Source organism: Canis lupus, chromosome 5 (assembly GCF_011100685.1).
Source record: "Canis lupus familiaris isolate Mischka breed German Shepherd chromosome 5, alternate assembly UU_Cfam_GSD_1.0, whole genome shotgun sequence".
NCBI lineage: Eukaryota > Metazoa > Chordata > Mammalia > Carnivora > Canidae > Canis > Canis lupus.
Genome location: NC_049226.1, coordinates 29,596,973 through 29,615,972, shown reverse-complemented (window position 1 = coordinate 29,615,972; position 19,000 = coordinate 29,596,973). Strand labels below are relative to the sequence as shown.

Here is a 19,000-nt window from a genome sequence, read left to right as displayed (position 1 = left end):
GGTGTTAAGTAACCTGTTGTGTCAATTTTAAAGGAGATTTACTGATTTTTTAAAGTACAGAATAAGCTTCTGCTTTCAAGAATTCAGCCTAGTGTTTCAAGTGAGAGCATGTGTATTGCAACATTATTTATCTATTTTTGTAAAGGGCTGTTAATCACTTGGTGCCACCCTGTCTGAGTTGTGTGCTTGTGGATTGTCTACATGAAGTCTCTTGATATGGCCTCTGATTTCTGCAAAAACTTGTCCTATATTTTTAGCCCACCACCCTAGTATAAAGCTAAATTATTTAATAGAAATATTTAGACACCAGAGCTTATTTTTAATGAAATCTTTATTGCACATGTTGCTCTATTCTTTTTTGGAACCAGGGCAGTGTTTAAAAGCAAATGCCAATGTTGTTATGAAATTTAATTCATTTATCCTACATTTGGCCAAAACCTAGTCACTCACTCTCCCTCTTTCTTTCTCTTGCCTATTTCTAAGCACATGGGCTTTTGTTTAAAAGAAGAATTAGTATGTCCAGTTTGTTTCCACCTTGTCTTTCAAGGTTTGAAGTTTTGCTATATACTTGGTTTTTAATGGGACTGTCATTTAATGCCTCTTGAATTATTCTGCAGGAGTGTTAGCATGGGTTGTAAACTGGAGTTCTTGTGTGAAATGTGAGACTGTGACCTCTTGATCCAGAGGCCAGGAGTGTTGCCAACTGAACCAAACCCTGCTGTTTCCTAAGAATAGTAGTATTCTGCTTAATGATTGGAGTTCAACTCCATGCTTTTGATGTTCTCCAATAATTGGTCAGAATCCCAGATACACTGGTTGGTTTTGTATGTCTTGTGAGTCGACAGGCAACTGTTTGTAGGGAGCAGAGGGAAGATGTGCAGCATTTCTTCAAGAGTTTGGGAGAGTTCTAGAGGACCAGTAGCAGTGGTACTGAAGACCTGTCCCTGTCCTCACCCCACAGAAGCTGTCTCCAGGTGCAGAGAGAAGTATTTGTGTTAATGTTAACCCTAATCAACTTGAAAAGAAACCGTGTGGTAAATGTTCCATTGAAGTCTTTTCACCCCTAGAAACTGTGAATACTGAACTGAGAAAACAAAGAAGGCACAGAAAGGTTGGTGGGAAATGGGGAGAAGTGGGTTCATCTGGGCAGTGTGAAGTATTTGTAAAAAGTCCTGTCAGTTTGAACTGTTTACGATCAAAACACAATTTCACGGGCCTGCAAGTATTGGATGAGATGAGTAATACTTCATAAATTCGGGATTCTTGCTCTCACATCCAAGCTGCCTTTTATGTATTTCTACTTTTTCTACTCCTTTGCTTATTCATCTTGTTCTTTATGCCTTTCAAAATTTGCAGTGTTTTGATGCCTGAATATTTTGGAGTCTTTCAGGACAAATGTGGTTGCAAAACCATGGTTCACCAGAGAGATACAGAAGACAAGCCCTCTTACCTGAGTAGTTGAGATCGGTCACTTAATAGAAATTTGCTTAGGTTGACTTAGTTGAATCAGTTATATCAAGGAATTAATTTGCTTGGTTTAAATTGGCAGTGTACAAGTCAGTGGAACCACTGGTCTGGCCCCAGATCTCCTGTCTAGCCTTGATTCTGCTTACCGCCTCCTTGCTCTCCTGCACGCACCCCCAGTGAGTGTATGTCCACCCTCAGGGCTGCTTACCTGAGGAGCTCCCCTCAACACCTCCCCATTTTTTATTTTAGTCATTTAAGGCTCAGATACTGGAACAAATTCTTTCTTGTATTGACAGTATTTAAACCTCCCCATCTCAACTTCTGTGGTTTTTTTTTTTTTTTTTTTTTTAAGATTTATCCATTTGTATTAGAGAAAGCGTGCACATGTCCACTCAGGGGGAGTCAAAACCAGGAGTCAAATGCTCACCCACTGAGCCATCCAGTGCCCCAAGGGCATGATTTATTCTAAAATCAGTCCACAGTGAAAACAGTAATGACTAGCATTTGTTGAGTGTTTATTATGTGCCAGGCACTGGTTTAAGTCCTTCATATGGAGTAACTGAATCCTCACAGTGACTCTGTTATCCCCATTTTATTGATGCGAAACTAAGGCACACTTCCACCAAGATCCTGTAGCTAACACGTGACGTGGCCAGGCAGCTTTGCCAGTCTGGCGCCAGAGTCCATGTTCTTACCCATTTATTCTGGACTAAAATATAAATAAATATTTAGCCAGGCATTATGCCATGTGCTTTTTTTTTTTTGCCACGAGGTGTGTTTTATTTTCATTAATCATGCAAATAATTTGCTATAATATCCCAGAGCAAACCAGAGAATTTGGCAATCCGATTGGGGGGGGGGGGTCCTCTCAGAGACCTGCAAGGCCAGTAGTCTCGGCACGGAGTACCCAGGTTCACAGTGCAGCCTGTTGCTCGTGTCCATCTTGCAGATGGCTCTTCTTCCTCCACATCATGACTGGGGTGTCTCAAAGATGATGGGGGTGGGGAATCCTCTAGATTCTTAGGAAATCTCACTCCGCTTCTCCTGCTCAATGGTCTCTGTTTGGCAGGGCATTCTTCTGTGTCTCCATTTTCTTTAGTTTGGCCTTATCAAAGCTGGCGATTTCCCCCATGTCTGGTCCGTCTGCCATTTTCTTAGAGCGATCCGAGGAATTCTGTTGCAAGCCTGCTGCCTGGTGCTCCCACTCGCGTAGCTGCAGCAAGAGACCTATGCCATGTACTTTAAGCTGCTTTTCTCATGTAATCTTCATCACAGCTCCATGAGGATTTGTAAAGTATTAGAACATTCCCAGTAGTCATCTTTATTTTTTTTTAAGATTTTATTTATTCATAGAGACACACACACACACACACACACACAAAGAGAGAGAGGCAGAGACACAGGCAGAGGGAGAAGCAGGCTCCATGCAGAGAGCCTGACGTGGGACTCGATCCAGGGTCTCCAGGATCACGCCCTGGGCTGCAGGCCGCGCTAAACTGCTGCGCCACCGGGGCTGCCCCCAGTAGTCATCTTTAGAAAGAAATTTTAGTCTGTATTCTGACAATATAAAGAAATAAGATAATTTCCTATAAGAAATAATAAATATTGGCAAGGATGTGGAGAAAGGGGAAAGCTTATACACCGTTGGTAGGATTGCAGACTGGTGCAGCCACTGTGGAGAACAGTATGAGGGTTCCTCAGAAAATGGCTAATAGAATGACCTTATGACCTAGTAATTCCATTACTGGGTATTTACCCAAAGAATATGAAAACCATAATTCGAAAAGGTAGGTACACTCCAGTGTTGATAGCAGTCTCCATCTACAGTAGCCAAATTATGGAAATAGCCCAAGTGTGCATCGACTAGTGAGTAGATAGAAAAAAGGTGGTTGTACATATACTGGAACAGTTACTCAGCCATCAGGAAGAATGAGATCTTGCCATTTGCGATAACATGGATGGAGCTAGAGGGTATTATCCTAAGGGAAATAAATTAGAGAAGACAAATTCATTTGATCTCATTCATATGTAGAATTTTAAAAACTCCAAATGAACAACAAAAGAGACCAAAAAACGTGGACTGTTAACTCTAGAGAACACGGTCACCAGAGGGGAGGCAGGCAGGGGATACAGGACGGGGGTGAAGAGCACGTGGACTGTGCTGAGCGCTGAATCGTGTACACGATTGTGAGTTACTGTTGTACACCTGGAGCTAATACCACATAGTATGTTAACATGTTAACTTCTCTGGAGTTAAAGTTAAAAAAAAAAAAACTTGATTAAATTTAAGAGAAAGAGGCAGCCCGGGTGGCTCAGTGGTTTAGTGCCTGCCTTTGGCCCAGGGTGTGATCCTGGAGACCTGGGATCGAGTCCTAAGTCGAGCTCCCTGCATGGAGCCTGCTTCTCCTTCTGTGTCTCTGCCTCTCTTAATCTCTCTCTTTGTCTCTCAAGAATAAGTAAATAAAATCTTTTAAAAAAAAATTTAAAGAAAGACAGTAAGTTAGAATGAGAGAGTTTAGCTTTAGTAGTATTTATTTCTGGGAATCCCTGGGTGCTCAGCAGTTTAGCATCTGCCTTCGGCCCAGGGCATGATCCTGGAGTTCCGGGATCGAGTCCCATATTGGGCTCCCTGCATGGAGCCTGCTTCTCCCTCTGCCTGTGTCTCTGCCTCTCTTTGTCTGTCTCTATGAATAAGTAAATAAAAATCTGTAAAAAAAAAAAAAAAAATTTATTTCTACATTACTCGTATACGGACACACTTGGTATAAGTGTCCCCCCTTCGGGGAAATCCCTGGGTGGCTCAGCAGTTGAGCATCTGCCTTCAGCCCAGGGCAAGATCCTGGAGTCCCGGGATCAAGTCCCATATTGGGCTTCCTGCATGGAGCCTTCTTCTCTCTCTGCCTGTGTTTCTGCCTCTCTCTTTCTCTGTCTCTCATCAATAAATAAAATCTAAAAAAAAATAATAATCCCCTTCTGGTTTAAGTGTCCTGAGACCCTCCCTTCAGGCAGTGTGATAACAAAATACTTCCTCTGTGTACAGTGGATGTACATTTGAAAGAAAAAAAGATAATTTCCTCCCATTACAGAGTGTACATGCTAGAGTATGGAGTTCGTAAAATTATCTTCTGGGTCTCTCCTACCTTTTGAAATCATTAAATTCACTTGCTAAAATGAATTCCTGAAGGGCAGTATGACACTCCCATCTGCTTGGAAGGATGATGGGTGTCGTCCCTCCTTACAAGAGAAGTATGAGAATGGGGCCCTTGATGAGCAGGTGTAAAAACAGCTATATTAAAAAAAGAAATGAGAATGATAGTCCTGAAAAATAAAAGGAACACGTTTACTATTAAGGTTTAGAGTATTGTGGAATTGTGGTAAAACAAAGCTTAAGAAAAGTCTTTAAAAAGCTTTAAAATCATTTTTGTGTACTAACTTTGACTACGTCCTTCATTATTTATAATACTTAGGATAGAGTACAGTCTGTATTAGAAATAAGAATTCTTAATGTTTTAAGTTTGTTTTAAATTCTAGCTATTTCATAACATAAGAAAATACCAGGGCATGCATAAACCTGGGACGCTTGGTTGTTTCTTAGCTGACTTGTAAGAGAGATTGCAGCTTTCATCTCTAAATTGCAAGGAAACGTCCTGATTATCTGTAAATACCTGGCTTCAGGGCTCTGGGAGCCTAAGAACACCATTGGTCTAAAAGCTGAAATTAGTGAAGTTTATGACAGCTCGTGTTTCTGCAGAAGGAGGGCAGGTTTGGATCTAGTTTATTTGTGTGGAAAATCTTGTGTAATAGATAAGAACTGAAAAAACAGGACCTACGACTACGCTGCGCTTGGCTTAGTGCTTCCTTTGGCCCGGTGAGTCCTGTGTACTTGCTGGTGTTGCACATCTGTGGATTCCGTGGGAGCCGTGGTGCCCACTCAGTGTTGGGGCCAAATCTGGGGTGGCTGCAACGCTGCAGCTGTTACAGAGATCAGTATGCCCTTTAGATGTTCTCCTCCTGTTCTGGATAGCACAGCAAATTCTGAAATGTCTTTTGCCAGTTAGTTGCCCACCATTTTATCAGTCCATTTTTTTTTTTTAAGATTTTATTTATTTATTCATGAGAGACAGAGAGAGAGAGAGAGGCAGAGACACAGGCAGAGAGAGAAGCAGGCTCCATGCAGGGAGCCTGAAGTGGGACTTGATCCTGGGACTCCAGGATCATACCCTGGGCTGAAGGCGGTGCTAAACCGCTAGCCACCGGGGCTGCCCTATCAGTCCTTTTTTAAGAACAAATAGAAATTATATCGTTTATTGCACAAGTGGTGGAGGTCGTGAAGGGGTGAGAGTTACAAAAACAGGCCATAAAACATCCAATAAGTAACCCATGATCTCAGTACCTGCTGATACCCTTTGTGTATAGTCAGCTGTTGGCTCTGTATGTCATCCCAGGCATGAGCAGACAGCTCTGCAGGAGAGGTGTAGCCTTGTCTTCCACTAGCAGCACAAGTTTGATGAGGACATTTTACTGCTCTTCCTGGTATTCTCTCCAGATGTTGCCAGGGAGTTTTTAGTACAGTTTCAAACAGGAGTTCCTTTAAGTTACTTAAAGTGACTGCTGTGGGCAAAACACCATACTGGAGCAAATGGAGAAACTTGAGACTTTGCCCAAAGCAGCACATGAAAGGAATGTTAATACTGTATAACTTGAGCATGTTCACCTGCCGGTGATCAGTGTACAGCTTCCTGAACCAGAGTGTGGAGGGGCTGCAGAAGAAGAGAAGGAAGAGGCCTGTCCTGTCCTGTCCATGGAGGTGGCGTCAGAGGAGTATGACACGCATGTTGGGTAAGGAGTGGGCGTCCTGTCTGCAGTAGAGAACAAGAGGCTCGTGAGATGGGCAGGGGCAGTGGGCTGTGCCACCAGGGGCACAGGACTGGGGAAGCCACATGCATTGTTCTGAAGGGAAGGGAGAGACTGAACTCGTGGTTGAGGAAAGCTGGCCCAGCCCCTTGTGTGGGGGTGCCTGGGAGATGGCTGTCTGGTTTAGCTCTTCTAATGAGTCATGTGAGGTGACTGGCCAAACTGATGACGGCTGTTGTGGGAAGTGACCAAGGAAGGGCATATAGGCAATTCAGCACTGATTTATGCCAGTGGAAAGTGAGAAGAGATTGTTGGGGAAGCTAAAAGTGTGATCACTTTTGTTCACTGTTATGTGGAATACTAAACGTATCTCCCTGCAAGCCTCTGTCCTACTGAGACCTGGGACAGTGCTTAGGGCTAGATCACCCTGAGTCTCGCTGCCTATCCCTTGCGTGGCGACTTGGCCTGTTGTTGATGGACCAATTACATACATGAAAAGGTATATATTTCTAGGGTCCTGTGCTGGGACCTGAGGCTGTCACTTCCTAGAATCTCTCAAGGCTGGAGACAGACAGGAAAGGCTGTCAGCCATGGAGGGACCCATGCCCAGGAGATTGGCTGCAGTGGGCCCACTTCCTTCCACAGGAACCAGGAATGTCACTGGAGTGGCCTTTTGTCTTGTCTGTCAAAGAAGAAGTCTCAGGATGATTTGATCTTTGGCCAGTTGAAGTATTACCAGCCAGCATTTTGGGAACTTTTAGAATGATGGATTAGTGCTCAATTATCTTGCATGGCAAATTGTTGAGTTATAAAATCTAATGATGAATAGCTTTAGTTACCAAGTTAAGCCTGAGTTCAATGATGTATGTGGTGATGCAGTAGCTTAATCCTACTCCCTCTCCCTGGCATCCTCAAGAGAGTAGGGGTTCCATCTTGTAGTATTTATTTTGCAGTTCCCACAACACTTGCAGAGTTGTGCATGGCCTGCACTGATTTAAAAATACCATATATACTGACCTGATACATGGTTTAGTTCTTAAAATATTTTTATTTCATCAGATTAAGAATGTTAATAGAACCAAGATGCCTGGGTGGCTCAGTGGTTGAGCATCTGCCTTTGGCTCAGGTCATGAAACCGGGGTCCTGGGATCAAGTCCCACATCCTGCTCCCCGCAGGGAGCCTGCTTCTCCTTCTGCCTTCTTTGCCTCTTTCTCTGTGTATCTCTCATGAATAAGTAAATAAAATCTTAAAAATAAATGTTAATAGAACCTATAAAGGATGAAAATTTTTTATACATGCAAATCTTTTTTTATTGATCTGGATTTCCTTATGGAAATACATATAACCAAATAATATTTTCTTTCACATGGTTGTGATTATCGTGTGAAATTTCATTTTTTTTTTAAGATTTTATTTATTCATAAGAGACACAGAGAGAGGAGGCAGAGACACAGGCAGAGGAAGAAGCAGGTTCCATGCAGGGAGCCTGATGTGGGACTCGACCCCAGATCTCCAGGATCACGCCTAGACGGAAGGCAGGCACTAAACCGCTGAGCACCCAGGGATCCCCGAAATTTCATTTCCTTTACCTTGATGAAATTATCAAATATTTTTCAATTCACATAGAATCTTTATGTTCGACACTCTTAGTGGTTTAGGATTGCATTTAGGAGATACGTCCATGATTCTGATGATTGTATGGGGAATGTCCCACAGCCCTGCACCTGGTATTCCACCCTGTACAGCTTACTATTCTGATTCGACTTGTGCCCAAATCCATTGTTTCCAAACTCAGTTAAAATTATACCTCTTGAGAATATGCAATGAGCTTTGGGACCTTTACCTGAAAGGGGTGCATCTCATTGTTGATTGCCTGCTAGGCTAGTCTGTCAGCCATCAGTTTTGTGGCTAAGGCTCATTGGTCATAGCTTTGCTTCACTTTGAGGATTTCTGCCCCTTTTCTGGGTTGCCATATTTGTTAGCTGCCAAAGCCTAGAACTGCCAAAGGTATCAAGTAGATTTGGAGAGTTAACAAGAGACTGTATAGAGATTCTGCCCTTTTTTTTTTCTTTTTTTTTTTTTTTTTTTCCTATTTGACAGAGTGAGAGCAGGAGCAAGGGGAGAGGCAGAGAGAGAAGCTGAGCAGGAAGCCTGACATGGAGCTCAATCCTAGGACCCTGAGATCATGACCTGAGCCAAAGGCAGATGCTTCACGGACTGAGCCGCCCCCCCCCAGGGTGCCCCGAGATCTTGCTTTTCTTTTAATTTTTCCTTGTTTGCAGGTTCACTGAACTTCCTTTGAGATTAAGCTGGTTATATGCAATTCTGGGAAGACACAATTGAAAATGTGGCTCAATTGCATATTTAGAAAGATTTTCACCTGATCTTAGGCTGTGAAAAAGAAACCTCCAGTACTCTGTGTGATTTATGTATTTGCCTTTAAAATTGTGGTACATAGGATGTATGTGCATATATAGCATAAAGTTTTTTACTGATGTACATCTTTAAGCTTATGGTTTGGTGGCAGTAAGTACATTCCCAGGATTATGCAGCCATCAGCATTGTCCGTTTCCAGTTTGTTCATAATCCTGAACAGAAACTCTGCACATGTTGTAGCAAGCAGTGACTTTCTCTGTCTCTCAGCTTCTAGTGGAAACCTTGATGCTGCTGTTTCTGTGCATTTGCCTGTTCTGGGTACTTCCTTTCATTCTTGGAGCTGAGTAAATCATTGTTGGTGTTTTTGTTCATTTTGTTCATTTATTTGTTGACGGACTCTTGGGGTTTCTGCCTTTGGGCTGTTGTGAATAGTGCTGCTCTGGATGTGGGTGGACATATGCATCTGTTGGAGCCCCTTTCATTCCCTTTGAGTACGTATCTAGAAGTGGAATTGCTGGCTCCTGTGTGACTGTGTTTCATGTTCCCATGAGAGCTGCACTGTCTTTACCTTCACATCAGCAGTGCAGAATGCCCAGAGCTATCCCATGTCCTCACCAACACCTATCCTCCCTGTTCTGGTGGCAGACCTCTGCTGTGGCTGGTGACCGGCATCTTGTCATGTGCTCGTTAGCCTTTGCATCTTTGGGGAAGGGTCTCCTGGAGTCCTTCCTTACCTCTTTATTTTTTTTTTTTTTTAATTTTTATTTATTTATGATAGTCACAGAGAGAGAGAGAGAGAGAGGCAGAGACACAGGCAGAGGGAGAAGCAGGCTCCATGCACCGAGAGCCTGATGTGGGATTCGATCCCGGGTCTCCAGGATCGCGCCCTGGGCCAAAGGCAGGCGCCAAACCGCTGCGCCACCCAGGGATCCCCTTCCTTACCTCTTTAATCCAAGATCATTGTCATAGTGAACATTTTGAATGCTTGTTTTTTCTCTGATGGACTAGGAGTTTAGAGCCTGTGCAGATTCTCCAGGAAGTACACATATGTGGACACATCAAATGGCACTTTTCCACACTTTGTATTAAGACAGGCTAGGTTATGCTGGGTAGCTGACGACCCAGAAATTTCAGTACCTAAACACATTACTTACAGTTCACAGAATAATTTCTGTGATTGGGCAGTGTTCAGGTCGCTGTCTTCTCCGTGGCAACTCAGGCATCCTGGGTATACTCCCGTGTGACGTTGCCATTTTGCCCATTAGTGTTATCCTGCAAAGGGTAGAGAAACATGCAAAATTTACATATTTTGTTGTCTGTGCTTGGCCTGAAAGAAAGTTTCTCATAGCTCATTGTCAACAAGCTGCTAGACCCCTCCTCGCTTGGGAGGAACATAGGAAATATGGTAGAACGTTTGGGGATTTTTTGGTGAAAGTTCCCATCACATAGAGGTGATAGAGACGTCTAAATTTTGAATCAGAGTTACAGTATTTGAGTCTTAAGTAAATATTAAGATCATTAATGTTCTCTGATGGTCTCTTCTACAGTAGTGGAAGTGGAACCACATCAGTGCTTATTAGTAGCATGGATGTTCTGCGTAGAGGTGTATAGCCATCCTTATCCTGGCGATTCATGTATTCCTAGATTTTCCTAGATCTAGTCTCTCTTTAAAAAATGTTCCATTTTGGGGTACCTGGGTGGCTCAGCGGTTGAGTTTCTGCCTTCGGCTCAAGGCATTACCCTGCATCCTAGGATTGAGTCCCATATCGGGCTCCCCTCAGGGAGCCTGCTTCTCCCTCTACCTCTGTCTCTGCCTCTCTCTATCTCTCGTGAATAAATAAATGAAATCTTAAAAAAAAAATCGTTTTATTTTATATATCTATATTATATATATACAAACGTGTGCGTGTGTGTGTGTGTATATAAATCTCCACTGGCCTAGTAGTTGTGTCTTTTTGTTTTTTAAAGATTTTAGTTATTCATTCATTCGAGAGAATAAGAAAGAGTGTGAGTAGGGAGAGGAAGAGAGACAAGTAGACTCCTTGCCCAGCATGGAGCCTGACTTAGGGCATGATCCCACGACCCATGAGATCACCACCTGAGTCAGAATCAAGAGTCAGACATCAATGGATTGAGCCACTCAGGCGCCCCTGGCCTAGTATTTGTTAAATAATAACGTTCTAATGGAGCATATTATCTATGTAAGAAGGGACATGCGGTCTTTATTAAGATTTAACTGTGGTTGGTTTAGTCCTCTTGCTCCCTGGAGGCATTTGGTAATGTGTAGAGGTGTATTTGATCACAAGAGTCAGGTTCATCTTTTTCAGCCAGAGGAGTTTAATGGAAATCCACTTGGGCTCTTTGATTGAAGTGGACAAAAGCCACACCTCTGATTTAGCTCATTTTGCCCTTTCTTTGGGGGAGTACTTTCCTCACCTTTTCAACCAACTCAGTGCAGAGGTCAGAGGTTATCTCTTCTGTCTTCTGTGTCTCCAGGTTGGACCAAGAACCTCTCCAAAAGTACCATAAGCCTCCCTCTCTATCATTGTTTATTAAAATTTCCTTGTTGTGGGTCTTCTTCCCTTCTAGTAGGAAATTTCTCCAGTCAGGAATCATGTCTTACTCACTTTAATGTCAGCAGTACTTGGCACTTGGTTACCTATTCAGTAAGTGTTTTAAATGAACTATAGCTCAGATATTACTGTTTGGTTTGCTTTGGATTTAGTTGTTTTGTGGTATGGAAGAGGTTTGGGGTTGCACAGGAAAAAGCTGATTGGAAGGGGATTTGAATTCTAGTTTTCCCTCTTCTGGATACTCTGTTGTGATCTCTGGCAGGGGGTTAAATCCATCATGAACCTCAGTCTGTCCTCTCCCAAGTGAGGGAGGATTGGACTTAGGAGGTCAAGGATAGTGCTCAACCTGCAAGCATTGTGTCACAGCCTGCTTAGCTGGAGGCCAGACAGCCTTAAAATTAATAACACAAGTGACTAGGAGAACCCTTTGTGTAACTTCAGATATTTTCCCTGTGGTTTAAGTGAGGTAATAGTAGTAGTTAATAGTAAGTAAATATCAAGCACTCAGAATCCCAATGAGGATGTCCCTTCGTGTACCTGTAAAGGGACTTGTACAGGGCACACTGTCTTCTGTATTGCTGAGAAGACAATGGGAAGTGTTCTGTTCAGTGTGGGTCACATACCATCTGTAGTAAGCACCTCTCACCTGGCTAATGAAGAGCTTCAAAATGCTGATAAAATGGCTTTGCTGTGAGTTGTTTTTCAACCTGAGTCATTGGCATCAAAGCAGTTGTAGATGCTGCTTCTCCCAGTGACCTTGGTGTCAGCAGGTGTTGGGACAGGTAGGCGGGGCCCACACTTTCTGTTCTGGCCTCTCTAGACCAAGCTCCGTCAGTCTGTATTTTAGGAGATCAGTCTGGGTGTTGTCTGTGGAGGCTGTCCCGCACTGTGAGTCAGGAAATCTGTCACGGTCCCATCACAAGCACTTAAGACTGTCTCTCCACTTCCTCATCTATAAAATGGGACAGTTGGTCTGCAAGTTTCCTTCCAGTCCTGACAGTGGACTGTTCTGTTTACCTGTTGATCTCTGCAGTTCTGTTCTTTGTATTGACTTAATCACCAGTTAGTGATGCAGAAGACTTGTGCCTGGGACATAAGTAAATTATCTGAATATAATCCAGAGGCTGCCTTCATTGGTAGATGTGAGCTGTGCTGTGTTCAGGTGGTGGAAGGGAGACTTGAGCAGCCCATGTTAGAATAGATAATGCATATTCTGGTTTTCCTCCCAATCTCTGCCCTAGTTTGTATAAGAAAAAAAAAAAAAGTCTGTATTATGTTTTATAGGTTCAGAATCCCTATAACTAAAACGTTTCTATTTTTGTTTTCCCTTTACCTGGTACCATGATCAGTGTTAGGAACTTGAATGTTTAAATGATTGGATGGAAGTAAAACACTGTAATTGCTATAACAATTTTGAAAAAGATCATTAAGACAGTTTCATGAGACCTATGCAGGTTATTGAAAGAACAAAAAGTCTTGGGATTTTACACACAGGTGTTATTGAGGTAGAATTGAATGTGCAGCAGTGTAGACATTTAAGGTGTGCAGCATCATGATTTGATTTGCATACAGTGTGAAATGATTACCATAAGTAAGTTTAGTTAATGTCTATCATCTTACATAGATATAAAATAAAAGGAAAAGAAAAAATACCTGGCAGGGGAGAAGCCATGATCACAAGGGTGGTTCTCCCAAAGCCAGGCTTGTCCACTGCCCTTGGGCCCTTCTGACACCTGTGATTTCCCCAAACTGCAGTTTGAACTCACCTGTACAATTTCTCTTAGTGAGGAACTGCAGGAATGTGAGGTATAGAAAAGAAAAGGAAGGGGCGCATGGGTGACTCAGTCCAACTCTTGGTCACGATCTGGGTTGTGGCCATGCATCCATTGGGCTCAGGGCTCTGTGGGGCGTCTGCCTGAGATCCTCTCGTTCCTGCTCACACTCTCTCAAATAAATTCTTTAAAGAAAAAATGTTTCCTTGTGATAAAAACGCTTAGAGACTAATTCTCTTAACAGCTTCCACCATGTCCTCAGGCAGAGTTAGCTAGTCCTGTGCTGTGAATTGCGCTGCCAGTTCTCCATTATCTTCCCACGGGAAATGTGTGCCTTGCCATCACCTTCCTTCACTTACCTTCCTCACCCCCCACCTCTGGTGGCCCAAGTCTGATCTCTTTTTCTATGAGTTTAGTGTTTTTCTTTTTAAGATTTCACGTCTTAAAATCGTACACATCTTAATTGAGTTAGATTGTACAGTCTGACTTCCTGCACTTAGCATTATGCTCCAGGTCCATCCCCACAGTCACAGATGGCAAAATTTCCTTGTGGTTTTTCTTACTGGCGGAGTATGTGCATACACACCTAGCTGCTTTGTGCATTCATCTGTAGATGAGCATTTAGGTTGTTTCTGTATCTTGGCTACTGTAAATGGTACTGCCGTGAACTTGAGAGTGCACAGATCTTTTTGAATTAGTATTTTTGTTTCCTTCAGATAAATCTGCAAAAGTAGAATTGCTGGATCTTAGCGTCGTTCTTTAACTTTTTGAGGAAATTGCATACCGTTGTCTGTAGTGGCTGCTCCAGTTGACATTCCACAAACAGTGCTTGATGGTTACCTTTCCTCCATCCATGCCAGCATTTGTGATATCTGGTCTTGATGCCATTCTAACCGGTACGTGGTGGTCATTCTCTAATGATTAGTGATACTGAGCATATTTTCAAGTACCCATTGGTCATTGATGTGTCTTCTTCAGATGCCTGGTTAGCCCTGTCCTTTTTTTTTTTTTTTTTTTTTAAGCTTTTATTTATTTATTCATGAGAGGCACAGAGAGAGAGAGAGAGAGAGAGAGAGAAGGGGGAAGGGCAGAGACCGGCTGAGGGAGAAGCAGGCTCCGAGCAGGGAGCCCGATGCAGGACTTGATCCCAGGTCTCCAGAATCACACCCTTGGGCTGAAGGTGGCGCCAAACCGCTGAGCCAACAGGGCTGCCCCTCCCCTGTCCTTTTTTAGTTGGATTAGTTTGGGGTTTTTTTTCCCTATTAAGTTGTATGAGTTCTTTCTATGTTTTGGTTATTAACTCCTTATTGGATATATGGTTTAGCAAATATTTTTTCCAGATCTGAAGGTTTAGTCTTTTCATTGTGTTCATTGTTTCCTTTGCTGTGCAAATTTGGGATCTTTTATGGTGCCTAATATTGGTGGTTTTCTTAAGGCTTTTTTTACATGATTTTGGAGGTAGCTTAAACTAACAGTTTTTTGTTTGTGTTTTACTGTTCCTTCCTCAACTTCCCTGCCCATAGAAGTCCCCAAATTTTGCTTATTTGGACATCTATTATAGCAGAACAAGTCCATTTTACTATCCATGGTAAAATGTGACCAGAGGCAGGGAAACATGAAACAGTCACTGAACTTTTCCCTCAGGTATAAAGTTTTTTTTCCTAATTTAAGAATTTTAGAGTCTGCCTTTCCATTGGTGATTTTAGTCCTTCTCCACTTGGACTTTACTTCGATAGGCCGAGGCATTCCTGTTAAGCCTGTCGCTCTCAGGCTGTTTTAATAATTAGTGTCTGTCCAGCAGCTGCGTACCACTCAGTCCCAAGCAGGCATGGCCGTCCCTCAGCCCCGCCCCTTCTCACAGGTCATGCTCCACAAAATTTTGTATGACCCTTGCATACAGATCTTTTTTTTTTTTTAAGATACAAAGAAATAACTTATTTCATACTGAGGTGTTTGAGCCTTCTCACCTTAAAATCGAGGCGTTCTGGCACTATTTTAAAGAATCCATTATTTTTATGTAAGTATACGATATGTGAATTACAAATGAATTCCATAAATAAACCAATAAAGTTCCTGCTTTGGGAACCTCTGTTATTTATTAATCACTTTACTTACAGAAGGAGAATTTAAAGAGAATTAAAGTGAAACTCCCAATCTAGTAAACCGTGTCCTCATTAATATTTTAGATTCCTGGAGCTTGGACTTGTTTTCCATAAATTTGTAGATATTTGGCATCCTAATCCAGAGACTAGAGAAATGCTGTCTTCATGCACAAGAACTCTTACTGGAAGCAAACTCCTGAGAACGACTAACTAGGAGCCTATTCCTTGAGCCAGGGTCTCATGTAAAATTGGGGATCCAGCCAATTCAAAACAAAGGGGGAAAAAAAAAGAAACAGGCAAACCAAGAAACATTCTCTGAACTCTAGAGAACACACTGCTGGCCACCTGAGGGGACGTGGGTGGGGAAGGAGGGAAATAGGTGATGGGGATGAAGGAGTGCACCTGTCGTGATAAGCACTGGGTGATGTATGGTAGTGCTGAATCTCTATATGTACACCTGAAACTAACCTATAGCCCTTATATGTTAACTATTTGGAATTTAAATAATAAAACAATTTTAAAATTTTGCAGGTGTTATCGTCAAGTATTTATTTACTTTGAAAATGATTATATGGATAAAATGGTTTAGTAGACATTCAAAAAGTGAAGTATTGATTTGACTTATTGGAAGCTGAGGTCCAGAAAGGACAAAGGACTTGACAGTTTGGGTACCTTAAGTTCAGTTAGTAAACAGAGTGCCTTTCCACCACCTTGTCACCTTCTCTCTTCTGACCAAGGAATCCCTGGAGGCATTAACAGAAGTTCAGAGTTAGCCAAGTACCATCGTTTCAAGTGAAAACTAATGATTCAATAACAAAACATCAAAATCAAAATTTAATATAACATTTATTGTCATGTCCTGAAAGTGCAGTGTAGAATATGCACAAGTTATTTTGCTAATTTAGGTGATGGAAGACATTCTACAGTGTTACCAAACTGTTGTTTAAGGCAAGTGGTGATTGTATCATTTTCTTTCTTTCTTTTGTGTGTGTGTGATTGTATCATTTTCATCAAAATGGGGGGGGTTAGGGGTCCAGCAGTTTATGTTGAAAGTTGTTTGTGTTTGTTTTGGAGGCCCATCTGCCTCCTTTGCTCAGAAGTGTTTATTGTGGGTTTTCTAGATTGCCTTCCTGGTGCTCTACCATCTGGGAGGTGTTTCCCAGACTGTTGTGCTTGTCCTATATTAATATTTTGGGTAGCTGAAATTCTGTTGTATTAACAGTCGAGAACTTGACTGTAGTTGTAGATCCTAGGTGAATACAGTTCTAGGTTTGTTAGTAAGTGTGGTTTCCTCACGTAGACACAGGAGCCAGCAATGAGCAGATCCTTATTTGGAAGCCACTGGCGTCTGATGAGACCCACAAAGCTGGGGTAGCTTCCTTTGACGATCTGAACTTGTCTGTCTGCTCTATCCCTGCTCCAGAGTCCCAGGCCTCCTCCTGCCATGGCCAATGAGGTCAGAGTTGCTGCTCAACACACCTCTTGGCCACCTTGATGGGTTTTTTCTCCCACCCCCTTCCCCCAGACTAACAATTATCAAATGAGACGGTAGTCCTGCCAGGGTCTTTAAAAGGTGTGAGCAAAGTCACTTCATCTTGACATCTGACATGTACTAGTTTCATTTAACAATATTTGCTCAGGAATATGAGAAAGCCATCAGTCATCTTTTGAAGAGACTGGATTCTCTCTATCTGGCTCTTCTGAGTGAATAAATGAATTCTTATTTTATGTAAGGATCTCAGATTATGAAAGCATATGTAAAGTTGCTAGATCATTTACTCTCTGATCTCACTGTACTGAAAAATATTCCAGGTAATTCTGACGTAAGTGGTATAAGGAATAACATTTGTAGATGTTCTGTGTTCTTAAATTTCTTAGCTTTTTCTCCCCCTCACAGAATCCCAAAATGGTTTTTGTGAAAGGTGGATTTTACTGGTTTAGAAGAACATTTCAGAAGTGGATTATGAAAAAAAAATTTTTAATTTGGTCATAGTTCTGCCTTTTTTTCTGGTTTTTTTCCCCCTTTTCTTTCTTTTTTCTCTCTCTTTAAAATATTTAAGAGAGAGAGAGTGGTGGGAGAACAGCAGAGGGAGAGGGACAAGCAGACTGTGCTGAGACATGGGCCTCGATCTCAATGACCATGTGAAGTCACAACCTGCACAGAAACCAAGAGTTGGCCGCCAAACCAGCTGAGCTACCAGGCGCCCCTCTTTTCTCTTTCTTTCTTTCTTTTTTTTTTTTTTAAGACTTTTAAAAATTATTTATTCATGAGAGAGAGAGAGAGAGAGAGAGAGAGAGGCAGAGACACAGGCAGAGGGAAAAGCAGGCTCTATGCAGGGAGCCCGACACAGAACTCAATCCCAGGTCTCTAGGATCACACCTTGGGCCAAAGATGGCACTAAACCGCTGAGTCACCCAGGCTGCTCTCTCTTTCTTTTTTTAAGGTGACTCTTAAGAAGGAAGCTAGCTAGGTAGGGCACAAGTCATCCTCCCAGGGTCCTGGGATTGAGTCCTGCATCGGGCTCCCTGCAGGGATCCTGCTTCTCCCCCCCCCCCCCCCCCCCCCCCCCCCCCCCGTGACTGCCTCTCTACCTCTCTCTCTGTGTGTCTCATGAATAAATGAATAAAATCCTTAAAAAAAGAAGGAAGCTAGGTAGACCCTAACTTAGAATCCAGGGACTTGAATTCTTGTCTTTGTTCATTTAACACAACTGTGAATCTCAGTATGTGCTGTGACATCATGAAATAAGGATACATAAATACTGCTTTTTGAATTTTGGGGGAGAATGTGTTCAGTCATTGTGGCATTATGAATAGAATGTCACTGGACGTAACTACAGGTAAAAGCCATCTGGGATCCGGATTTAGAGAACTTTTGTATTTATTTCAGGAAGTGTCCACTTGAGTTTTGGCATCATTCAAATGACTGCTCCATCCTCACCCCTCCCTGGAGAATAACCATTTCCAAGGGAGATGCATTTAAGCATGTCCCTCTTATATGACAACATGGTTGAGTCGTGTTTAAATTGATTTCATACTTGTGAGCAAATGTTAATTTTATTTAACCTAAGGGCATAGGGTCCGATTACAGTGGTATACAGTTTGTAGAGTATAATCAGTTGTACGTTTGCTTTTATGTGTTTCTGCCTACACTTGTTCATATTTTAGCCCAATTTTAATAGGCTCTAATGTAGCTCAGTTATTTAAATTTCAATTTAAGGTTCTGATTTCCAGTAATATAAAAACTATGTTATCCTAAGGGCTGAGTATGTAAGTCTTCTCATCCTTATCAAGAAATTCCAGTATGTGCACATCTCGGAATTTTGGAGGGTTCTAACCCTAGTCCCTGGTAGATCTATACAATTAGGAAAAGCATATGGTTGTAGCTTAGGAACTGTAGCTCATAGAAGGATGATTGAACACAATGTATCATTGTTCCTAGAATCAATTAAGCGTGTAGGTTTAGCTAGCTTGGGGGACAGCCTCTAGCATGTGACTATAAATAACACTTGCACAACAAACATGGGCTTGATAAGTGAGCCTAAGTCCAGGCTGACTGCCTACTTTCTAAATTTTAAAACCCGTCCTGCCATAATAGTATTTTGAGAGCCTGATAGCAGTAATAGAACTTTTAAAATTAAAACATTCCTCACATCTATTTTGTATTATTCCTGGTTTTCCAGACTTAATCTTATATTTGTTATTTCCTAAAAGTTAATTTTTCTTAATAAAAAAAAATCCTTTAGTTTGACCACTTGGCTTCTCATTAGATATTTAGGTTTTATGGTCTTACACATTTAAGTACAAATTGTCTTACTTTAAGAGGTGGTGATTTGGTTGCACAGGTGTCTCTAA

At 42.1% G+C, this 19,000-nt stretch overlaps 1 protein-coding gene and 2 pseudogenes across 8 annotated transcripts in view; 2 read left to right on the top strand and 1 right to left on the bottom strand.

Annotated features, from left to right (window-relative positions):
* Positions 1–19,000, top strand: part of YAP1 (Yes1 associated transcriptional regulator) — a 105,142-nt gene that overhangs the window by 22,581 nt on the left and 63,561 nt on the right. The window lies entirely within an intron of this gene.
* LOC119871830 lies at positions 2,488–2,617 on the bottom strand (annotated as a pseudogene).
* Positions 12,917–13,067, top strand: LOC119872044 (annotated as a pseudogene).